The sequence below is a fragment of the Mytilus galloprovincialis genome, chromosome 7, assembly GCF_965363235.1.
Source record: "Mytilus galloprovincialis chromosome 7, xbMytGall1.hap1.1, whole genome shotgun sequence".
Taxonomy (NCBI): Eukaryota; Metazoa; Mollusca; class Bivalvia; order Mytilida; family Mytilidae; genus Mytilus; species Mytilus galloprovincialis.
In genome coordinates, this window is record NC_134844.1 from 26,586,666 (window position 1) to 26,613,963 (window position 27,298).

Below are 27,298 nucleotides of genomic sequence, written 5' to 3' on the forward strand. Positions count from 1 at the left end.
TTGTTCTATTTTCTGTCAGAAAGCTTTAATTCATGGAGATTTGAATAATGCGAAATATCGTGGTGCCTTTAAATCAAACAATGATGATGACAGATTGTCTTACAGTAACAGAGAACATAAGAACTAAAGGAACCATTTTCTATGAGACAGAACTATCAGTGTTAATGTTGATGTCTGTGGTGATTAATTTAAAATGGACGTCTGTATGTATCATTTTTGACAAAGAAACAGGTATGTTTGATTTATAATGAGTTTCTGTTTATTTGCATATGAATATACTAGTCAGTTGTTTGCATAATATGATATATAGGTGAAAATATACAACAGACAACCATCAATTTATCAATTTAAAAAAGTTATATTAGATAAACACAGCTTAAGAAGTTTAAAATAATTTGATTGTAAATCACACGCTGCTTTGATTGGATAGACATATATTTTTAATTTATAAAAAAAATGGTATTTTGTTTATCTTGTTATTATCAAAAAGACCAAATGTGGAGCAGGATCTTCTAACCCTTCCGGAGCACTTGACATCACCCCCAGTTTTTGGTGGGGTTTGTGTTGCTTAGTCTTGTATGTTTTCTATGTTGTGTCTTATGTACTATTATTTGTCTGTTTGTCTTTTATTTTTTAGCCATAGTGTTATCAGTTTATTTTCTGTCTACGAGTTTGATTGTCCCTCTGGTATTTGTCGCCCCTCCTTTATGTTTTAGGAAATCCTGCAAAACTGTAAATATCTTAAATTATGACCTTGTTGATTAATTGCATGAATTCGGAAATGTATGAATAACATAAATGTTCAATTTTTATGAGCTCGAGAGATGATATAAAACGCATTTATGTTCTAAATGTCCATTCGTTGAATAAAAATGATAAAAAAACCATATAGAAACAACTAGAAGGATTTCAAAACGTACAGAAACGAGACAGGTAAAATGATAAAACGAAAAAAAGAAAAAAAGAAAAGACAAAAAACAGTTTATAACACCAAATATTTACCAACACATACAACATTGAAACCAAATTAAACTGAGATGATAGTACAACTAAGCAATTACCCTTCAACCATTAATTATATGTTTAAATTTGGTGATAATGTTGTGAATATATTAACACGAATAAAAGGAATTGAGGGAAGGAAAATTCACGTCGCTTTTACATTTTTCTTTGTTGACATATTTGTTTGTTTTAACATGATTAGGATTAAAACACAATATTGACTGATGTACTCCCTTTTTATATACATTTTTACAAATTGTGTCTGTTTGTTTTGTTCACACATGGTTGCAATATAATGGAATTTTATGCGACTATCATACAATTGACAGGTTTAGCTAGCTATAAAACAATGGTTAGTCTACCATTTTCTACACATGAAAATGTCTGTATCCAGTCAAGAATTCCATTTGTGTGGTGTATTTGAGCTTTTGGTTTTCCCATTTGTTCAGGAACTTTCCCTTTTTAATTTTTCTCGGAGTTTGTCATTTTTGTTATTATAGTTTCTACGACGTATATATATAATAGGTGAGAAAAATAAGGTCTCAAATCGTAACCGAAGAACAGAGAGGTACACCGACAACCAAAATCTTTGTTCAAAGTCGTCTAAAAATTCTGTAATTATAAAGATAATTAAGTTGTAATTCCCTCAGGTAAAATTGACCTTAGATGGTATGACTTTTTTTATTATGTCCTATTTCATCATATGGCTTTTTAACTATTTCTGTTTTTATATAAATTTTTCATAAAACAATTCGTATTTGAGCGTTTTTAAGGATGGCTAATCTAGCAAAAGCGTGTCAGGTTAGCATTTAAAACGGATTTTTTTCTTCAAATTCGCTATTATATTCACCTTTTAAAAACGATTATATTTATATCAAAATTCACACTGCAGAACAATTTCTTAAAATTTCTCTGCAAATTTCATGTAGCGTATTAAGAATAAAGATCCCTCAAGACAGAATATATATTGACGCCTTTCCCATGGCAAGAAATCAAAAACTTCAACTCCACATCCAGTTCCATACATTTTATTGACCGAACTTTACAGTTAACAAGGTCAAAAAGGTCATATCACGTATCATTATGACCCTTGATTAGAAAAGTCCGTATACCATTCGTTCAGAATAGTTTATCTATTAATTAATACGTTTTTCAAATTTGTCACCTTTTCTGAATTAAAGCCGATTAAACCTATTATAATTGAATGAATAAATTAAAGTAAATCTGTAAAGTATACATAGATATAGGAAGATGTGGTGTGAGTGCCAATGAGACAGCTCTTCATCCAAATAACAGTTTAAAAAAGTAAATCATTATAGGTTAATGTACGGCCTTCAACACTGGCCCCAAAATTACTAGTGTAAAACCATTCAAACGGGAAAACCAACGGTCTAATCTATATTAAAAAAAAACGAGAAACGAGAAACACGTATAAATTACATAAACAAACGTCAAAAACTGTACATCAGATTCCTGACTTAGGACAGGTGCAAACATTTGTAGCGGGTTTAAAGTTTTAATGGATCCAAACCTTCTCCCTTTTTCTGAAACAATAGCATAACATCACAACATAGAAAAACACACGGTAAAATATCAATTGGCAGGCTTAACTCAATCAAAAAACGTACATTAAGGTAGCACAATACAAAGATTTTTTCACTCCCAATCAGATAACTTTAAACTGATGTAATTCATGTCATCCTTCTTTATAAACAATAAATGAGGTACCAAAAGAAAGAAGAAAGATTAATCTTTCAAATTGTGATAATTTCATTATGACATATTTATTACATAATCAATTGTTATGTAATTAGTTGCTATATTGTGATGTCCACACTTGAATGAATTTAGCGTCTTTGTTCTTCATAGTATCACAAAATATTTTATAGATTCTTGTACAACACAGCTTGACCTCCAAAACTATGTCTCAGATTTCCAAAGACATCAATAGAACAAATTTTATACCCAATTGAATTTAGTTATCTCTTATGAATTGATGTTGCAAACTTCATTGAAGATTTATGAGAGAATGAAATACAATAGGAAAAATCTGAGACACGGTTTTGGAAGACAAACTGTGTTGTGCAAGAATCTATAAAATATTTGTGGGATGCTATGAATAACAAAGAAGCTAAATTCATTCAAGTATGGACATTACAATATAGCAACTAATTACATAACAATTAATTATGTAATAATTATGTCATAATGAAATTATCACAATTTGAAAGATTAATTATTCTTCTTTCTTTTGGTACCTCATTTATAAAATTTAAAAAAGGATGAGTGGAGTTACATCAGTTTAAAGATGTCTGATTGGGGATGAAAAATCTTTGTATTGTGCTACCTTAATACACTATAAACGAATAAATTCGATCTGCGATATCTGAATGCAAATGCACAGTTAATAAAATATTAGGGACAAACATTCAAGGCCAAAAAGCAAACAAACAAGTCCAAACAAAGCCATGTCAAGACACCACTGCAACATATTTAACCCTTCGAAAATATTCACTTTAGAAAAAAAAAAACGGTTTTAAAAAAATACACAGGTAAATCTTGAAGTTTATACAAATGTAGTAAGAAAAAGTGATATTCCAAATAATCAAAGCTGGTATATAGACAAGATCCATATAAATATCAAATAACAAAAAAGCATTATAAACATTATCAACAGATCGAATTAACAAAAAAAAAAAAAATACGATTCGAGAGTGCTCGCAGTTACTGACAGCTAGTTAAGAGCCAAAAACAATTAATAATAAAAAAATCATGCATAAGAGACTAAAATCAACTAAAACACATCCCAGGGATTAAGTATTTTAACGTCATGAACAGTCAGAGAAGAGATGACTTGTGCAATGCCAAAAATAAATGTAACGACAGGTAGTAGGATAGTGAGGAGCGACTTCTATAGGTATAAAAATTAACGTGTCTGTGTCTCGTTACATCCCGCCTCAAAAGAATATACAATTTAGTTATGTTTTAATTTGCTAATGACAAAATCGATATTAGTGCCAATGTAAACTATATTAAGATATCTAATTACAATATTGTTACGATAACCCTTACTTATAAGTTTAAAGGTTCGATGAGTTTACACGGATCACATAGCGATTTCCTCACTTTAAGTACAATATTACCTTAAAATTTAGGATGTGAAATACCATTTTTAATAAGTTTTCTACAGATATAGCCAAATTTACTAATCAAATCTTTGTATCTATGAAAGAATTTAGTAAACGTTTTAAGCAATTCATGGTATCGAAATCCCTGACACAGCAATTTCCCAGTGATGCATTGATTACGTTCGTTAAAATCTATGACATCCGAACACACACGGTCAAACCGAACGAGTTGGGATATATAAACACCGTATGATGGAGCCAAAGGCACATCGCCGTCTAAAAAAGGAAAATTAACAATAGGAAATGAAAAATCGTCTCTTTTGTCGTAAATTTAAAATGAAGTTTCCCGTTTGAAATTGAAATGTCTTAATCTAGAAAAGGACAACTGCTGCTATTTATGTCAGATTTAGTTAAAGTTAGTTCTTTTGGGTAAATTTCTGAAGTATATTTACAGAACTCTGGATAATTCAACGAAAAAATATCATCCAGATAATGGTAGGTATTTTTGAATGTATCAACCAAATATAACAATGATGGGTTTTCACTGAGTTTGGTCATAAACTGGGATTCATAGCAATATAGAAATAAATCTGCTATTAAAGGTGCACAGTTGGTGAGCATATATTACTTATCGTATGCTGTTTAACTTGAAATCATCCCTTCGTAAATTTTATCGACACCACCACGACTTGGTTGACCCTAAAGGAATATCGGTTTCACATATGACGATGTTTATGTTCATATTGTCTTTTCCAAACACGAAGGTGACAATAATGAAGGGGGATTGTCTTACCCTTCTGCTCACCTGATATCACTACATTCATTTAAAGGGGGCGGGGTTGTGATATTTTTTGTTTATTTCAATTAGCATACGAAACAAATAAAGGTAACAGAAGTATACCTCTGTACAAAAGTCATCAATCGATTGAGAGAAAACAAATCAGGTTTACAAACTAAAACTGAGGTAAACACATTATATTTAAGAGGAAAACAACAGAAACACTAAAGTTAGAAAAAAAAAAACAAACAACAATGCAACACACACAGAAACGAACAACAGAATTGTTTAGTTTAACAATATATAAATGCTCTGCCTAATATTTCCATTACTGTATTGTGCATAGACCTTCATCGAGGTGTATGTGCTTAGAACTTATGCACAATAACTATGTTTTTATAATCGATATCGTGGTACTAGTTGCATATCTACGTATTATTACATCATATAGTTTTGTACGCTAATCATACATTTAACTTTTACTATTGTTTTTTTTTTAAATTCTTGTTTGTTTGTTTGTCTGTTTTAGTTTGTTGTTATTGTTTTTGCTTGTTTGAGATGTAGGGATAAATATTTTATATAAGTATAAATCTGTGTGACCTTTCTAATGCTAACAAATTACAGTCTTTATATTCAAGTAAAATCTGTGATAATCATCTATTACTCTAAGGCTTCGTTCAAGAATTTGAAATTATTCGTAGAATGATAATAAGTTCATGTACCAGTAGTTTGTAATTGTGGTATTTGTGACTCAGATAATAAATGTTAAGATACTGATCATACATATCTGACTGTTCCTAATGTGCATACGTTGCACGATGTTAAATATACGCATTATACTATATACTAGCATTAACGATTTGTTGGATACTTTTTTACTATTTGAGATTAACCTGTTTTGAATATTTCTACTCTTCTCAAAGATTTGTATTTGGTCCTATACTAAAAATCAGGAATCACAATAAGCTCATCAGCATTACAGACAAATCTCACACAGGCTGGAAAACTGTTCATGAACATGAGAGTGACGACCCTCCTTCAGATTAACTAAACCAAAAGGTTCTACTAAATACCACATCCATATAAAAAAACTACAAATATTGTTTCTGCTCATTCAGCTTCAGTGTCAACTCAGCAACATCGTGTACGACAACACAATTGTCAATAGCCGCCCTTAAGGTTTCATTTTGTAAATACAGCTGTTTCTCAAACACGCCTCTTTTGGGGAGATTTAGAATATTCATAGATAGTAAATTTTGTTTCCATACTGGTTCCCAGTTTTTATCTGTAGGTTGCATCTCATAGAGACATAACTTGGAAATGTAACAGTAAATATACATATGAATATTGTTTATATTGAAATCTGTTGTAACCCTACAGTCGAGGTAGGGGTTGTTAAGAAATTTGGTGTTAGTTTATACTCTTAGAAGTTCGGGGCATATAAACGTTGAAAATATTCCGCACAGCCCTATATTTTGATCTTTGCAAAAAATAGTAGTGCATATGAACTTTCCATTCTAGGATATGATTTTTCAAGACTTCATAGTAAAAGTGGTACAGTTTAAGCCGTAAAAGGAGTTCCTATGGGAAAATGCATTGTCAATATTTACAGAAATGCAACCTTAAGCACCAGAACACCGCGGAAACTCACATATCTTGACATCTGTTACAACTGCAACCATCTTGGTTACTGCCGAAGTCAGTGCCCTATTAATAATGATTTCTTTTTAATCTTCTTATCCAGATGAGGTTCATGTTGACAGACAGTTTCAACTGTTTTCCGTTACAATAAGATTGAAGTATTTCGATACTGTATGATTTTTATCTTTTACAAAACAATAAAAAAAAATATAGCTCATGTAAGCATATACAATTCTGTAAACATACACGTGCAAACGATTTTGTTATTCAACTTTTTAAATTGTTATTTCATTTCTACAAACTCCTACATCTATGTCACTTTAAAATAACAAATCTACAAAGTTACATTTAAAATATGTAGATGAAGCTATTTTATAATTACCGAGTTTAAGATATGTTATTAAAATTCTATTTTAGCCAATCTGCTTAGTATTGCTGGTCAAATTACGTTTTATTCATTGTATCCAGTCATGTGTAAATGGTTTATTGACTCGTTATTAACATTGATCAATTGAACACAGAGTAGACTGGAATTTAAAGTCAACTATTGAATTTCCCGATTGCGTATTTAACGAGCTAACAAAAATGTTCCTTCCATTGTTCTTTTCCTATTGAGCTTGTATATTTTGATGCTGTTTTTAGCTAATTACAGAGCCTCTGGAGCTTATTCGATAGATATCATCTCTTATAGTTTTTGGGATACGATTGGTTTTTAAGCAATCTGTAGACTTATACCATTGACTCAGGACCATGCCCTCACGTCAACCTTTTTATTCTAAAGATCAAGGAACATCTCAGATTTTTTTGATTGTTTTGCTTTAAATGGTATAAAAACAAAAGGATTGAATTTAAACAACTGTCCTATAATTTTCTCCTCATAGTCTTCATGTGTCGATATTTCCCTTGACTTGTATGCGTGTTTTTAACAACACGGAAACTCAGAATTAAGCAGTATTTATATTTAGTGTTTTTATAAATTTAGAAACACGTCAGAGGGAATTTCCAAGTTTTGATAACATGCGAGATTTCTCTGAATTCACATCGATAAATCTATTTCTATCATATAAGAACTGAAGTGGAGTTTTCATATATGTCACCGTTATGAAACTGATTTTGGTATTGTACTTCCATAAAGAAATGAAGGTCGTTTAATTAACATTTAATATACGTCCTTGCTACAAATCACAAGTCTAGGGTTTGTTTATGTAATTATGCGCATGAGTATAGTATTCTTGACCAGATGGGGTATCAGATTGAATGATTGCCCTGGATTCCCCACTCCATTGATTAATTTGAAACTCACGAGATCCTTTCTATGTCTGTCTGCTATTGAGGGTTATTGTTGTTGCATAATTTTCAAACATATGCATCATTTAAATTAAAATAAATGTAGTCCACAACGTGAAGGTGTAATTAGAACACCCCTTCAGCCAAAATGGAGTCTTCCATATAATCGCTTCGAGTTGTCTCCCTTCCGTAAGTAACTTTCGATACGCCGAGAAAAATTAACTCGTTTTGTCGACAGACGTCGTATTATACTAAAACCGATTGCAATTTAAACAGAATGTGTACGGAAAGGAGTCATGCCCACTGACCCAAAGGAAATTAAATATTTAAAGTGTTATGAATAGGGGTTCCACCTAGAAACCACGTAGGAAAATAGGTGATAAGGTACGAAGTGAAATACCTTTTCTCACTCTCAGTGACTGCTGTTGAAAGTCAACTTGGAATTAATATCACAAAAATAAAAGACATTAAGTACATTGTTCATACACTTGTATCGAGAATTGGCTATTTTTAAAATTGAATAACTATTCAGATTACGCAAATTTCATTTTACGAGTATTTTACACGTGCAGTTGAATTATTTTCTAAAATAATACTAATACATGTATCAATGAAACAATGGCAATCGTATCTCTCAAAGCAATCTTCTCTTTGATTCATTAGATGCTGTCTTCAAAAGGGTCGTTAAATAGTTCTATGTAGAGAGCACTTCAAGCTGTTTTACGTCACTGTCTTTTAAGAACAGTTAAAGATATACATATGTCAAATGACATGCAGATATCAATAAATGCATTCCCATTCATTAAAAAATTAAATACGTAAAGTACATTTACTGGAGATAACTATAATTACTTTAAGTTGTGTTCAGAATTAAATATGTTTTTAGATTAGTTTGGATCCCGAGATCAAAGAATACACAAGATGGTTATTTTAATATCAAAGATTGGGGATCAAATAAAGAATTTTTCATTTAATATTTAGATGACGTGTGGGGTCCTTATATTGACAGGGTGAGGAGTAATCTGAACACAAATTTATCAAGATTTAATTTTAAATTATAGGATGCAGGCTTTGAAGCAATTGATCCGGATATAATTTGATTTTTTTATTTACATGAAAGCATTATTTCAACGATGACATATTGTAATAGTTTTTTTTGAATTAAGAAGTGAATTAATTATTGTTTTATGGAAAATATTTTGCATGATTCAGCATCCTAAACTTAAATCCTCTTGGTATAGTTGAATATTTAAACGCACAAGCATATCGAAAGGATACTAATTTCTTCGCCTGTTTTTTAACCAGGTTAAAAATTTATGTGACACAGCTTAAGGACACATATCACTGCTATTTCTTTTTTGAAGAACAAGTACTTCAAGTAATTGTTTTCAATGTGGTTATTATTTAGGCTTTTCGGACTAATGATATATAACGGCTCTTTTCCAAATGGTAACCTCCAAATAATTTCTCAAACTTTCTTTATTGAACGTCTTAAACTGCATCGTTAACGTCAACATCAGAAAAAAACCACGAACGATAGTATCAAATATTTTATTCTATTTATATTATAATTCATTTTTCCAGCTACAAGAGTGAATACATAAATACGAAACATACAAATTCATTCAATAATTGGGGTAGGAATAAAGAGCAGTGCTGTTATATAAATCCGTTTCCATCTCGAGATGTTGAGTTAATTAACAGATACATAGCGATTGTGCTGCATCGTACAATAAACTTATGAAGTCAGTGTGTTGGAATTCATTTGAATATAAAATTTCGATGTCTATGTACATTGAATCATGGTTGCTGGGCTTTATATAAAGCTTTAGACTGATTTGTAAGATAAAATGGTATAGAAAAATCGACAGTTTCTTAAAGTTTAGGAATTTAATTTGCAAATTAATTATTTCAGTTCAGATCAATAAAAAAGCAAATCTTATGAGGTATTCATCCATATCTAACACATTAACAAATAACTTAATCAAACTGATCATCGAAGAATGGACTACCATAAAGAAAAGTTTAAGTCTTGTATACAAAAAGAATTATTAATTATCCATTAGTCTTTTGTGTTACCTAAAATTAAAATAGATTCCTTGATTAAATAATATATTGCATTTTAAGTGCAGGATAATTTACAGTCATTAAAAGGTTTTTCATTGAGTACTGAAAAAATTGATCTGTTTCATTGAAAATGTATTTATTATCATTTGAAACGAATTTCAACGTATTTATGTACCTTACACTAGCGCTCTAGTACTACATTTGTATTTCAAAGTTGTAAATACATCTGAAATCTGATTTATAAACATACTACATCTATGCATATCAACTGCCGTACCAATGTCATACACTTATACTCGAATAACATGGTGTTTTTTTTTTAACATTTCCCTCTCAGCATTATTACCACCTCAGTGTTTTGAAATACATATCATTTAGTATTTTCCCTCAATTGTAGCATGAAATTTGTTCATTTATAACATAGAGAGCAAGAAAATGAAAAATAAGTTAGAAATTAAGGTGCTTTTCGAGTGAGTCCATCAAATGAATTTAAAAGGCTTCATATTGTGTGGGGCGGCTGATATTCTATAATACAATTATGATAAAAACGGATAATCGATAAATTGGTACTTATTTAGTTTTTCTTTGTTTCACCGGGTAACTGAAAGATGACTTGATAAGTACGGGTCAACAAATTAACTTTTTAACGTTGGTACATTCATTATGACTCTGTGGTATGTCCGGGTCAAAGTGCTTTTAGAAAAGTAAATTTCAATATATTTGCGACCGTTAAATCCCAGAAGGACGGCGACAACTCTCAAATTTTGACAGTACTGTAATTGATATTTTTATGCATTCCATAATGAAATAGTGACACTATACATAAAAAGCTCTGGAAAATGTATAAATTTCAAATAAGATATTTTCTGCAAAATTTCAAAAATGATGTTTTTCCATTTATTTCATAATTATTCAAATGAAAAATTAAAAACTGCAGCTATTTTGGTACTTGATAGCTTCACGTTTGGATACTTTCCGATTACAACTTCCTGTCTATCCACTTCGGTTGAAACTAGAATATTAAAAGTAGGGACGATAAAAGGATTTTTCTTTAGCACATGTTTCTAAATGTTCACATTTCTATATGCCGGTTGACAAATTTGCTAATAAATTCTGTCCTTTTGTGAAAAGAGCTCCAGGTCTTTCCATAATATTTATCCTTGTTGTTTTGGAAAATGTACAATAACAAAAAAAAAAAAAGAACTCAGAGGAAATTCAAAACTGAAAGTCCACAATCAAATATCAAAATCAAAAGCTCACACAAATCAAGGGAATGGATACCAAGATGACAACTGTCATATTCCTGACTTGGTACATGAATTTTCTATACAATGGTTTAAAAGCTAGCTAACCTTCTCACAGGTGTTGGCCAGTTGCTAAAAATCCCATTATATTGACAAAAAAGTATGAACACGAACAGACATAATAGGTAAAACTTAAATCTCAGATGATTTTTGGCTTGCATGTTATAGTTCTAATACTATGCTAAATGAAATGAGGTGCCTCTTATGAATGTTTAGATCAAAACTAAACAAATAACTCAACAAATGCAAAATAATATAAAATATATGACAAACAAATATGTTTAACTACTATACATATTTGATGTACAAATACAGATCAGTAAGAAAACCAGGCAATATATAAGATTGGTACCAGATCAATCCAAGCACTAGTTGACTGATGATAAAAACACCACAACAAGATGACTATTTCGGCCATAACTATGCCAGTACACAAATATAGCTATAAAACACATATCATGCTTTTAAATAGTCGTATAGCACTTGAACATTTATAATTAGGTCTTTCCACTTTTCTGTGGAAAGACATATTGTTTTTCTTCTGATTATTTTTTTTTCTTCCGCCTAATTTTGTTCTTGCGATAAATATTTGTTTCGCAATATATCGCTTAGATATTTGGTATATGATATCGAACAGTTTATGCGCTTTTGAAATTTACCCTGCGTAACCAAATACTTTTCTTTGTAAGAGTTATCTCCCCGAACACTGTTTTCTTGGTGTCCACTACTGCTTCGCAACCGTAAAAGATTACTACACATTTATTTTTATAAAATTGCTCGTTACATCCTTCGCATGATTTGTCCTATTTTGACCGAAACAATATGAACACTCCATATGAGAGTTATCTCCCTTTATGCATTTGATATAAGTGATATGCATTTTTATCTTGTAAACCATAAGTGATATAGACCTAGTATCTTTTGATTTGAGGTCCTCATTCCAAAAAAAAAAAAAAATGAAAATTAGGTCAAGGTCAAAGGTCAAGGCCATATTCTAATTTTTGAATTTGGCTTATTTTCACTTATTCCCAAAAACCGTATCAGATATCAACAAATTATTTTTACTAAATTGTTAGTTGCGATATGTCATAACACATAAATTTTGATTGTAAGGTATATTGAATGTAAAAGGGTGTTTTCTCTTGTATTTTAAAAGAACACATTAACAAATAACTTTATCAAACTAATCATCGAAGAATGGACTACCATAAAGAAGAGTTTAAGTCTTGTATACAAAAAGAATTATTAATTATCCATTAGTCTTTTGTGTTACCTAAAATTAAAACAGATTCCTTGATTAAATAATATATTGCATTTTAAGTGCAGGATAATTTACAGTCATTAAAAGGTCTTTCATTGAGTACTGAAAAAATTGATCTGTTTCATTAAAAATGTATTTATTGTCATTTGAAACGAATTTCAACGTATTTATGTAACTTAAACTAGCGCGCTAGTACTACATTTGTATTTCAAAGTTGTAAATACATCTGAAATCTGATTTATAAACATACTACATCTATGCATATCAACTGCCGTACCAATGTCATACACTTATACTCGAATAACATGGTGTTTTTTTTAACATTTCCCTCTCAGCATTATTACCACCTCAGTGTTTTGAAATACATATCATTTAGTATTTTCCCTCAGTTGTAGCATGAAATTTGTTCATTTATAACATAGAGAGCAAGAAAATGAAAAATAAGTTAGAAATTAAGGTGCTTTTCGAGTGAGTCCATCAAATGAGTTCAAAAGGCTTCATATTGTGTGAGGCGGCTGATATTCTATAATACAATTATGATAAAAACTGATAATCGATAAATTGGAACTTATTTAGTTTTTCTTTGTTTCACCTAGTAACTGGAAGATGACTTGATAAGTACGGGTCAACATATTAACTTATTAACGTTGGTACATTCATTATGACTCTGTGGTATGTCCGGGTCAAAGTGCTTTTAGAAAAGTAAATTTCAATATATTTGCGACCGTTAAATCCCAGAAGGACGGCGACAACTCTCAAATTTTGACAGTACTGTAATTGACAGTTTTATGCATTCCATAATGAAATAGTGACACTATACATAAAAAGCTCTGGAAAATGTATAAATTTCAAATAAGATATTTTCTGCAAAATTTCAAAAATGATGTTTTTCCATTTATTTCATAATTATTCAAATGAAAAATTAAAAACTGCAGTTATTTTGGTACTTGATAGCTTCACGTTTGGATACTTTCCGATTACAACTTCCTGTCTATCCACTTCGGTTGAAACTAGAATATTAAAAGTAGGGACGATAAAAGGATTTTTCTTTAGCACATGTTTCTAAATGTTCACATTTCTATATGCCGGTTGACAAATTTGCTAATAAATTCTGTCTTTTTGTGAAAAGAGCTCCAGGTCTTTCCTTAATATTTATTTTTGTTGTTTTGGAAAATGTACAATAAAAAAAAACGAACTCAGAGGAAATTCAAAACTGAAAGTCCACAATCAAATATCAAAATCAAAAGCTCACACAAATCAAGGGAATGGATATCAAGATGACAACTGTCATATTCCTGACTTGGTACATGAATTTTCTATACAATGGTTTAAAAGCTAGCTAACCTTCTCACAGGTGTTGGCCAGTTGCTAAAAATCCCATTATATTGACAAAAAAGTATGAACACGAACAGACATAATAGGTGAAACTTAAATCTCAGATGATTTTTGGCTTGCATGTTATAGTTCTAATACTATACTAAATGAAATGAGGTGCCTCTTATGAATATTTAGATCAAAACTAAAAAAATAACTCAACAAATGCAAAATAATATAAAATATATGACAAACAAATATGTTTAACTACTATACATATTTGATGTACAAATACAGATCAGTAAGAAAACCAGGCAATATATAAGATTGGTACCAGATCAATCCAAACACTAGTTGACTGATGATAAAAACACACAACAAGATGACTATTTCGGTCATAACTATGCCAGTACACAAATATAGCTATAAAACACATATCATACTTTTAAATAGTCGTATAGCTCTTGAACATTTATAATTAGGTCTTTCCACTTTTCTGTGGAAAGACATATTGTTTTTCTTCTGATTATTTTTTTTTTCTTCCGCCTAATTTTGTTCTTGCGATAAATATTTGTTTCGCAATATATCGCTTAGATATTTGGTATATGATATGGAATAGTTTATGCGCTTTTGAAATTTACCCTGCGTAACCAAATACTTTTCTTTGTAAGAGTTATCTCCCCAAACACTGTTTTCTTTGTGTCCACTACTCCTTCGCAACCGTAAAAGATTACGACAAATTTATTTTATAAAATTGCTCGTTACATCCTTCCGATGATTTGTTCTATTTTGACCGAAACAATATGAACACTCAATATGAGAGTTATCTCCCCTTATGCATTTGATATAAGTGATATGCATTTTTATCTTGTAAACCATAAGTGATATAGACCTAGTATCTTTTGATTTGAGGTCCTCATTCCAAAAAAAAAAAATGAAAATTAGGTCAAGGTCAAAGGTCAAGGCCATATTCTAATTTTTGAATTTGGCTTATTTTCACTTATTCCCAAAAACCGTATCAGATATCAACAAATTATTTTTACTAAATTGTTAGTTGCGATATGTCATAACACATACATTTTGATTGTAAGGTATGTTGAATGTAAAAGAGAGTTTTCTCCCCTCTTGTATTTTAAAATACGCGTATGGTGATATAACTCATTAACCAAATATCATTAAGACCTATGGTCTTTTGATTTGAGGTCCTTTGTTTATGACCTTGAAATTGATCTCAAGGTCATAGCTTAAATTGACGTTCTAGATTTTGACCTTTGCTTTTATATCACATGTATACATGATAAAGCCATGATACTTTTGGAAAAAAGGTATCAAACCATTTAACCTTGAAAAAACAACTGGAAGTGACCTTGTGTAAACCGGAAGTAGCTTTTTTGGTACTTTATTAATATAAAAGTATATAGAACCAGATACTTTTGGAATCAGTGTCAAGTAAACATAATCGGAAGTAACATTTTTCAAACCGGAATTAACAAACTATACACCTTATTTTAAAAAATATAGTATAGAAACCATATATTTTTGGAATCAGCGTACAATAAGCTATCATTTGACGATTGAAATGACATATAAAACTTAATTTTGCAACTTTCATTTTAGAACACATTGTTTTTGGTGGAAAGACCTTCAATTGTTCTCTCTATTATAGTTGTTTTTATTCTTCATTAATGTAGTTAATATATTTTCCAATAATTACAAGGGTAAACGCATCAAATAACAAATTGCAAGACATTTTATCATCATCGTCTCAGATTGTAAAATCAATTTAAATAAGATCGTCTAACTTATATTAAAATTAAGTAGCACTTGTTTTGTTTCATGAAATAGTTTGCTTTGATCACGAACTGTATCTCCATTACAGGGAAAACGGTACTATTTATTCCTCCATAGGCGACAATACTCACATTTTCTAAATTAACCAGTTTTTATAATAAAAACCTGGATAAAACAGTTATGTGTGGTGTTAGTACTCTATAACTGTATTCTAAAAATTGAAGCCAAATAGTATCATGACCAATTTCCAACGGAGCTGAATTATGTCCCTTTGGAGTATTAAGTTCCAACAAAAGTCCTTTCAAACAGTACAAAATGACAAATTATATATGCCTGATTTAATAAAAGATAGAAACTACAAAATGAAGCACTATTGAAATATTTGCTGCATGAATTGCCACCAATGTGAGCAATTCTTTACACGGGAGAGTATAAATTCTATCTAAATTTAGCCTCAAGTGGGCCTCTTTTTTCTTAGATGAACAATTCTAACAGTGAAAATGCTTCTAGTATGACCAAATACTGCCTTACTATATAAACAGTACAAACTTAACCAGACAATATCCAATTTTAATAGATTTTGTCAAGGGAAATACCCAATTGATACATTTAGGGAATTACACAGCCAAAAAGGCAAACATTTCAGTTAAAAATATTTGTCGCGACTTGAATTCTGGGTTTTCCAATTGAATTAATCATTGCGAAAGGTGAAAACAAATAAAAAGAACAATAGTTTGGTGCAGTTTATACACTATAGTTAATATTGACACCCTAGAATAAAGTTTTATATCAGAACCCATCAATTTGACTTATTATGATGGCTCAGCACTTTGCTCAACACAGTACTGTTCTCAGATAAAAATTTCTATTCTTTGTGATAAAAATCTAATGTTTCAAAATAGTATAATATGACTGAAGTCTGATTGATTTTGATTTCATCTTGAGTATAGGGAAAACGGAACTATTTATTCTGCCACAGGCGACAATACTAACATTTATTTAATAAAACAGTTATGTGTGGTGTTAGTACTTTATTACTGTATTCTAAAAATTGAAGCCAAAAAGTATCATGACCAATTTCCAATGGAGCTTGTTTATGTTATCCATGCCCACCGTCTTTTTGCACCAAATTTATGAAATTTTGGAAGCCTTTTCGAATTATTCTTTAGAAAATATTTCAATAGGTTTTAAAATTTATATTGAAAATTTACACACTGCAGATATTCATAGATAAATAAAAAAATATATTGTACCCTTACATCCAATCACAGCACTCCTAAGTTGACTTCCTTCACCTGTCTGGGTACACAAAAGGCCAACCTAATGCTGGGAAAATGTAATACTACCGTTTTCCCTATAAGCAATGTGTTTACTACTTTTATTATTTGTCAGTTATTGAGTATTTTGAAATGTGTAGATCATTTAGACATGTACAAGTAGCGGATTTCAAAATTTTCTAGTTTTGTGTTACAATAACAAGTCTGCGTTTGTAATTGTTCTAAAAGAACAAAAGGACAAAATAAGTCATATATATATATATGGCAGCCATAACAGGCATACAGAATAATTCATATACGATTATAGATTAAACGAGCTGGAAATGACGTACAAAAACAAAACTCTTTTTTACTTCATTTTTTGTAAGATATCTGATCTTATTTTGTAGAATGCTTGTGAACGCAATCGTTTAATCATATAGCTTAATAGGTTATATATACATCAGAGACACCTTAATCTATAATTAAAATAATCTACGTTTTTTCTACTTTCACGTTGACATGATCATACATATCGGTATAGAAATAATGTTACATAAAATTAACGGTATGCACGTAATTAAAGCAAATCATATTATATTTCTAGAACTATTTGAAGAAATGATAAAATGATCTTGTTTTTTTCTCCAACCATATACTTAATACATGTAAAGCATGATGGATGGCTGTTAGATAGTGCGTGTCTGTTTAATGTTTAATGTCTATCGAGTTACATGCACTCTCGGGACGGGATCATGTTAATGTAAAATAGTTTATACTAAACTGACACGCTGAGCTGAACTTATAACTTGCTAAATTACAAAGTAGGCAGTCCACAAGTAGACATAGCATTATACCGGGACACATAATTCTGAATCAGAGCTGACAAGTCTTTGATCTTACTCTATAATAAGCGGAGAGGCATCAAAGCAGCGAATACCAATTTAAAGGTATTTGGTGTGCCCAGTCAATGTCCCAACCTCCCGTTATTGGGGCGACCATGCTTTCACGAGACCACTATGCTGTATGACATTTTCGTTTGAGAAAAGTCATCTATATAATAGATTGTGATACATGTATATCATGATGATTTCATTTCTTTAGCTATAAAATCATCAAGATTTCATCACGCTTCGCTCTCACCCCATATGAAACTACTGACCCCATATATACCGTATTCGGTCACTAGCACACTATGTAACTAATAATACATGCATAGTGAATATATTTTTTCAACGTTTTGTGTTAAAATAACAAGTCTGACTATGTTTTTCAATTGTTCTAAAAATACTCAGCAAATTGTATCTAGATTGCTTTTATTTCATGTATACTGAATAATTTATGTTGGGTTATAGATTGAACAAGCTGGATTTTATATTCCAGAGCTTATATTTACTGCAAATTTTTATGATATGTGGGCTTATCTTTTCGAATGCATGAAAACACATTCGGTAAATCATATAAGTGAATGAGTTATATATACAACAGAGACACCTAAATATATGAATAAACTAATCTACTTTTTTTCTACTTCCACGTTGACAAGATATCATCATACATAGTCGTATTTGGCACAACTTTTTGGAATTTTGGATCCTTAATGCTCTTTAATTTTGTACTTGTTTGGCTTTATTAATACTTTGATATTAGCGTCATTGATGAGTCTTATGTAGACAAAACGCGCGTCTGGAGTACTAAATCATGATCCTGGAAATAAAATTACATAAAATAGATACAACACTCAATTATATATTTCTAGTTCTATTTGAAGAAGTTATAAAATGGTCTTTTGTGTTTTTCTCTATCGATACACTAGATACACCTACTTTATTCTGGATGTATTTGAGATTGTGGATGGCTGTTAAATATTGATCGACGAACTCAGGATGAGACCAAATTAATATGATATGCTTTGTACCAGAATGACAAGCTGCACTGGACTGACAACGATTTAAATATCAAAGTAGCAGTCCACAAAGAGACATGGCATTCTACCGGGATAGATTATTCTGACTCAGAGCTGACCAGTCTTTGACCTTACTCCTTATTGATGTGTGTATAGCGGAAAGTCATCGAAGTAGCGAAGCAGCGAATATCAATTTAATGTTCTTTGGTCTGACCCGGTCAAAGTTTAAACCTATAACCTCCCGTAATCGAGGCAACCACGCTTTAACGAGACCACTATGCTGTGTGATTTTTGTTCATTTCTATTTTTAAAGTAAAGTCATCTATATTACAGATTTTGATATATCATGATGATTTCATGTCTTTAGATTTAGTCAGTGTAGCTTTCTTCAGCAACAGGAAGTATTCAAGTGATTTTCTGTACTTGTTTTATTTAGTGAGATTCGTTAGTAAATTTATCGAAATTTGAATGGAAATGAATCATTAGAGTTGTCCATTATATACACATACAAAGATATCAGTCTGTACAGCTCTATATGTATGTTTCTGTAGAATATCGTATAAATGTTTTAAATGTATCAACTTAGCATCACTTTTAAAGTTCATAACAAATTAAACAGACCTTGAAAAAATACAAAAAAAAAAAATAATTGTCTTAATTGTTTTGGTAATCGTATACCCTAATTAGTCTATAGGGAAATACGACGAGATATTAGATATACACGAATGAAACATAAACAGCAAAGCAAAATACTGCCGTACAATAAAACTGCATACACAAAGAACAGATAGTCGGCTTTTATAAATAAAACTAACGAAAGAACAAAACAGACAATATTTGTGTTATACTAATGTGTACGTAACTTTACTCCGTAACAAACATGACAAAGGAAACTGTGAAGCATATAAGAAGAAGTATTCTATATACATGCACTATCTCTCTGTATTGTTAAATACAATCCTTCCAGCCTTTTTAAAATCAGTTCTGGTTCCGTCAACTGGGATGATATTGATATTGATGTTTTTTAGTTGTTCCAATCTCTGGTGGTTCTTGTGAAGAAGGATTGGCGGTAGGCACCTGTGTTATTTCCACTTTGTAGAAGCGGTTGTAACCTCTTGTCCTGTTCATTTTTGCAGTCAAATATTGTTGACAATCTATGTCTATTAGATCATGCTTGATCATGAATGGCATGCATAGTCTATTTGTTTTTCTTCGCTCTTCAAAGCTTTTCCATTTTTAAGTTTTGAGCATATGTGTGACACAGCTAGGTGTTCGGGCTGTGTAGTTGTTATTCACTACTGCTGCTCTTTTCTGTACTTGTTCTATTGCCTTGATCATATTTTGATTGATGGATCTCATACTGGCCATGCATATAACACTACTTTTCTTACCATGAATACATATGCAGCTGCTATATTTTATTGCAGGTTTTGTACACAGTTATAAATAAAAACAATTTTTGTACTGAAAATAACACCTGATAAGTTTCGTGCGTCTGAAGCACTTTAAAAAAACAATCGGCATTTCAGTGTGAACCAATTCTTCCCTTCTTCTTGTCGACTTGTTCTTTGATTGATATGAATGAGACTTTATGATGGAACTTCCTATAAAGAATGAAATGAGACTATATATTTGAACTGAACATTGCGCTATATAGATGTTGTCCTATCAATGATTTTTCTTAGTTTAATGACTATGTTGACAACATATACCATCGAACTTGAACTTAAGGAGTAGAAATCTTTATAACAAAAGAGATAATTTCCGCTTCTTATTGTGATTTGCACACTTTTATGTAGCAACATTACAGCATCCCCCGTATATTGAGTATCAATTTCCTTGATGATATGGTGTTCCATAGCGCTGGTATTTCATTATATCGAAACCTTGATAGATGGTTGCTACTTGCAGGGATATATTTTGTCACCAGTTCAAGTGGTGAAAATATCAAAACTCCTGGTTTTCTAATAAGGTTCTTGTTGCTCATTCGAATTTGTTAGTTTTCTGTGTATTTTTGAAAGACTTGTTTGTCTTTTGCACGTTTTTGACTTTTTTCAATAGCGTTGTTAGTTTTTCTTCGACAAATGGGTTATCCGTTTGGTTTCTTGCATCTTTATTTTTCTAAATTTACAATTGTAAGGAATGTTGGGATTATGAGACTTACCTTTTCATAAGTAGCTTGAACTTGTTGCCTGGATATCTTTGTATTTTATTCATTGAATTCAGAATAAAATTTGCTTAGGCCAAAACGCTAATATTAGAGTTGAAATCAAAAGTAAGTTTATTCATGTTATAAGCGATGTAACTTTTGTTAAAGTTTCTAACTTACTTTTGTCATTTCGTTAAACGTAACACATGCTATCTTATCAATAATGAAGTTGATTTAAAGGGGCACTAGCAACGAGATATATAAAAAATCTAAAGTTTGATTTTTTTCTATTCAATCAATAATGAAAGTGAAATAGTGAAATAACACATTCGCTTTTTGCAGCCAAAAAGGTTCAATTTTGTCAAATAACGCTAAGAAACATTGATAATTAGTAATTCACTTGCAAGTAAATGAATCGACCTCTTTAAATCCGTATTCATGTGAACTTCAATTTAACCCCTAGCTAGCTGCATTGAACGTGTACTGGTTATTTTAAGAAAAAGAATGTCAACAATGAAAGCGAAACTACGGTAAATCATTTGATTACTAATTCGATGCACATAAAATCATTCTTATACGGTTAAAAACAATGAGAAACATCTGTTTTTAATCTATAAAATAAAATCAAACAGACCTATAAAAATCCAATTGCACGTGTTGGTTTAATATATTCATATCTTTATTTATGTTTACATCGCTTATATGGTCATATGAGGTCAATCGATAGGTAATTAGATGGCTTCTGGACTAAAATACACACGAAACGAACCTAGATATTATCTACCCCATGCTCTGTAAACTGTTTATTTCAGACTTTTGATAGTTTGGATAAATGTTTTACACTGTTATAAATCAAATATGAGAATTTGAGTCAAATCTGTGACCATGAATTTGACAGCTAGTGCCCTTTTAATCAGTTTCATGATCAATAAATTTCGTTAAAAGAATAGGAGCACATATAATTATCGGTCATTTTTAACGTTTTTGTTTCACATATTTCATGTATGCAATAAAGCCTGTATGTCGTAGTACTATATGGAATCATATACAATTGCAGGAGACTCTACTACTTGGTTCTTATGTCCGCAATTCATCTTATTTACAAATAATAAAAGGTGCACATCTTTGAGTCTAATAAATGATTTAGAACATTGTGCAACACATTATGTAAAGTTAAAAAAGAATATACAACATGAGACAATAGTGACCATCATCCCGACAACTTTTAACCTATATGATCCTCACAGTAGCATTATCCCGTACACTTTCGGAGGCATATTGATTTCATTTTCCAAATAAACGATTGTCAAATCACATAAACAACACTCAATGTCCTATGATTGATAATTTTACCGCACTCATTAAAAGGAACTCGAATTTGTTTTTAAAGATCCATTGAGGCCAGAATAACAATAATCGATTCTTATTTCGTAGCAAACGAGACCTGAAATATACCAAACAGATATTTAAACTCGAAAAACAAACTGTTCATGTCATGGCAAAATATTAAAATGATTTACCGATTTAAACACTAACAGTATTCAGAGCACAGTATAGAAAACTAAAGACTGAGCAACACATATGGCAAAGTTTGGGGTCCTTTGATAATTTGAATAGCGGCCATTTTGCCTTATCTTGACGACAGCCATAACAATAGGATTATATATGTCCCTTTAAATAAAAATGCCAAGATGCCAATTTCTATGACGAATCAACAATTTGTCCGCATATAGATAAATTGTACACGTTTTTAGGCTTTTGTCCGTGTACAAATAAGAATTGTCTACATTGAAAACTTTAGGCCTTTTAAGTTTGAAAATCAGAAGCGTAACTGTGGTAGATCGTAGTATAACTCCTATACAAAATAACGAAAAATTGTAAAAATGAAAGAATCAGAACAGAAAAAGAGATTCAAGAATGTATTGTTCGTAATTTGTCCGCATATATGGAAACACCTTGCAGGTGGAATTTGAAGGTTTGATAACATTTAACTTACCTGCTTTCTTAAGTTTTCGGCCAAATTCTTTAAAAAACGTGATGATTTTAACCTCCCCATTTCGTAAAAAGTCAAATTTTAAGCATTTTCCTTTAGAATTTCACAACATTTTTGTAAATATCGTCCAAAGGAAATTTTCAAAGACACGTTAGTTTTAGATCCATGATGGAAAAGGACTGGATTATACGCAAATTTGAGATAATTTATACTTTCAATCTTAAACAAAGGGAAGTAATCGAATCAAAAGGGCCAAAGTCACGGGGTGCAAATCATTTGAATAAAGTCCCTTTGATTTTGCCATATGACGAACCTAACTGAAAACAGGAAGGATAATCATTGCTTATTCCGCATGGGTACATGTGTTTCTATGAAAGTACCAAACTAGTGATAAGGCTATTTCGGTAGGTCAGATTTGAGAAAAAGAGGTCGAAATTATGGAAACGACAATATTTTGACCAACTCGTGATGACGGCTGTAAATTTTTCAAAGAATAATTTAAATGTGATACATATAGAAATGCAATTTTACATTATCTATTACTGTTGTTATCGTTTGTTGCTATGATAACTAATTAAAGGTGAAGTTTGTACACACTTATAAATATACACCTGGAAAAAGTATTGCAACACTTCCATTTAAAACAATGTAAAATAACATGATTGTAGAATGTGTATAATTTGAGTTCGACCAAATACTTTTGATCCGTTTATGGTTTAAAATTGATTTTGTGTTATTAACTTATATTTAAAAAGTTCTAAATCAGTTTAATGCATAAAAATCTGTATTTGTTGCAGAACCAATGTTTCGAAAAAATATGAGTCCGGCAAAATTTGATTTTTTTGTGAAAAGTACGAAAAAATATTTCAGTGCAGCTGTTACAAATGTATGTCATAACCATGCAGTATTAGTATTAAATGAAAAGAAACTTAATACCATGAATTCAATTTTAAACCATAAACGGATCAAAGTATTTAGCAGAACCCAAATTATACTCATTCTACAATCATGTCATTTTACATTATTTTCAATGGAAGTGTTGCAATACTTTTTTCCATGTGTATACATATAAAAATTGTTGGAACTAATACAAATCGAACTTAAAATTAGGAAAAGTACACGCATATAAAACAAATCAACTCATATTTATCGGTAATCAACAGAATTTGCGGACCAATACAAATAGAGAGAATGTGTAAGTTGACTGTTTCATTAAATCCTTGCTTTGATCAGTATAGCGTTTATTATATTCAGCATGCACAATCTTACATTTTTTGACTGACGACTTGAGGAGAGGGTCAACAACCTTAACTTTGGTTTTTCCTTCTACAGAGAGTAGTGCAGCATCTCTTATCGTTCTTTTGATGTATATTGAGGAATAAGACTCGTTAAAGAGCACATTAATGAAAGAAACTTCGGAATAGCTAATAGTTGCTTTATCCTACATCATTCGGCCTCTTTTTGAGAGTTGTCACATTGACAGTCGTACATAATCTTCTAATTTTTACATACTAACATTCAAAATAACATCCTTGTTGGTTTTCCCATTTGAATGGTTTTACACAAGTAATTTTTGGGGCCCTTTCCAGCTTGTTGTTCGGTGTGAGCCAAAGCTCCGTGTTGAAGGCCGTACCTTGACCTAAATTGGTTTACTTTTATAAATTGTTATTTGGATGGAGAGTTGTCTCATTGGCACTCATACCACATCTTCCTATATTTATTGAAGTTTCCGATTTAAATATTTTCATTCTTTAATTTTAAAATGACTTTTAGAGATTGTGAGCCTTGAAATGTATCAGTTGATTTTTTTTATTTAACATTCTTAATGTCCATTTCAACCTTATGATTTTATTGCAATCTCTTTAATTTCAGAAAAAGAAGCCGCAGAGTTTCATAAAAGTCTTTCCGATGTTGACATTTTTGCTGTATCATACCGAATGGAGGAGATAACGTCTTCTGATATCGATGATTTGTCAGATATAGATTCAACACATTCAAGGAACATCATCAAGTTTATACTTTTGTGTCGTGTAGAAGCATGTGAGAAATTTCTACATCAGGTAAATAATAAAAAGGTTACCATCGGGAACTTTTAATGCTTTCTTTCAACTTTTTAGCATTTACCGATCTGGTTTTAAAAAAATAAATAGACATTTTAATTTAAACCTATGGAACAGGAAATGATTGAAAAAAATAACTTGTTGTTGTAAGTACAAATCGATAAGGCCTGTGAATATAAGACAATCACTATTCCTCTTCATATGTTGCAGCCTTTTGATTTTGGACGAAAGCATGTATGGCGAAACTCTCTGCTTCATTTTTCAAGATGGCTAGTTGGTGTTTTTCATAGAGACGAGCAGAATGTATTTGAAGGCAGTTATAATATTACATTCGACAATATTGCAGTAATACATTACTTAACATCATCTGAAAATCAACAACACAATCAAACGGTAATAACGTGTAACATAGATGAACATGACAACTTTTACTTTTTATTCTTTTTATCTTTTAAGATTGAAATTATCAAATTGTCATACACTACATGTAATTACTATCATCACTTTGTGGACGTGTCTGTCAAATCAAATTAAAAACAAACCATTAAAGATATCAGACTAATAATTTGGCTCGCCAGACGAACATTTTGTCTTCACAAGACCAATCAATGGATCTCGAATAAAAGAAGGTAGAAAGCAAAATAAAAAAAAGTCGAAATAATTAAAAATCTGAAAATTCTAAAAAAAAAATACGACTTGACAATATTTGAATGGGGTTTTGTAAATAATTCAATGATCGAGAGGGTTCATATTAAATTTTGTAAAATATAATCTGGAGTAAAAAAGTCTACTCCTGATTTTATGATTTATGGTGAATTGGGAAAATATCCATTAGATATTTCAATCCAGTTGCGAATGATAAATTTCTTGGTTTTTGGTTTGTGAGAATAAAGATATAAACAATGCTATAGAAAACCCTCAGTGTTTTGAATAATTCAACATCTTATAAGCAGTCAAACGATAGAAAATTACACAGTTAGTCTATATTATGGCAACACGAAATTGAATAATTATATATATATATAAATAAACTCATCATAGATACCAGGACTAAACTTAATATATACGCCAGACGCGCGTTTCGTCTACAAAAGACTCATCAGTGACGCTCGAAATAAAAAAAAGTTAGAAAGGCCAAATAAAGTACGAAGTTGAAGAGCATTGAGGACCAAAATTCCCAAAAGTTCTGCCAAACCCAGCCAAGGCAATCTATGCCTGAGGTAGGAAAGCCTTAGTTTTTCAAAAAATTAAAAAAAATTGTAAACAGTAAATTTATAAATATAACCATATCAATGACAATTCATGTCAGCACAAAAAGTGCTGACTACTGGGCTTGTGATACCCTCAGGGAAATAAATCTCCACCAGCAGTGGCAAAAGTTAATCACCACTCATATCTTTTATAACGGGAAATTTTCAAATCCAAATGAAAAATACATTTTTGACCTAATCGTGTTGACATTGAATTGGTTGAGTAAAATGAAGAACTTATCCAACAACAACAAACTTTTTTGTTTTCTGCTTTGTAAAGAGAACTTTCAATTTCACGTTGAAATCAACAGTTAAAATCACCATAAAAAGTTCTAACTTGTTTGTCAGTTCCAATACTTACAATAACTTTTCCACTTTTCGGATCAAATGGTATTCAAGGAAGTATACGTTTACTGTTTATTAAGTTTATGATATATAATTTTTCCTAAAAACAACATCATTTAAAAAATGATTAGTATCGAAATAAAATTGGTTGTTGCTTAAATTCAACATTCAAATCTCATTACTCGATTGACAATCTCAACGCTAAAGCCAAAAAGAAAAGATAACGGAAAGATAAAAAACAAAAAATTCACAAAACAATCCATTTAAATATACAAACTGGGCAACATGAACCCTGCATAGTATAGAATGGGGAAGGATCAATAGACAACACACATACAAATATGAATAAACAGTTATTCACTGCACTCAACACTACATTCATAAACATAAAAACATTTTATGCAATTTTGTTATAACTTTTGCTACATTTTCATTTAAGACGTTATACATATGACAGCAGGAAACAATAATTAAAGCATAAATTGTACAATTACTTTTATTTCTAAATAACACATATTTCTGAGTCAACAGTTCATTTTAGCATTGTTCAAAAACCGAATGTGGATGGTTACCAATCGAGACATTAATGTGGAGAGAATCAACACGACGAGAATTATCAAAAGTTGGATACGTTCACTTGAATGGAAGCTTGCTTCTCCAAAAAGATACACCAATCTTTCATGACAATAAAAGTGACAATCTTGAAAGTTTTATCTACCCAAATATAGAGTTTGGGTTTAACCAAAGAAAGTTCCTAATGGGTACA

At 30.9% G+C, this 27,298-nt stretch overlaps 1 long non-coding RNA gene across 1 annotated transcript; it reads left to right on the forward strand.

The window, feature by feature from the left end:
• On the forward strand, positions 1 to 27,298 carry LOC143081598 (uncharacterized). The gene is made up of 4 exons (XR_012979982.1): positions 1 to 231; positions 24,750 to 24,937; positions 25,148 to 25,330; positions 27,074 to 27,298. It is a non-coding gene; the product is annotated as an uncharacterized LOC143081598 (long non-coding RNA).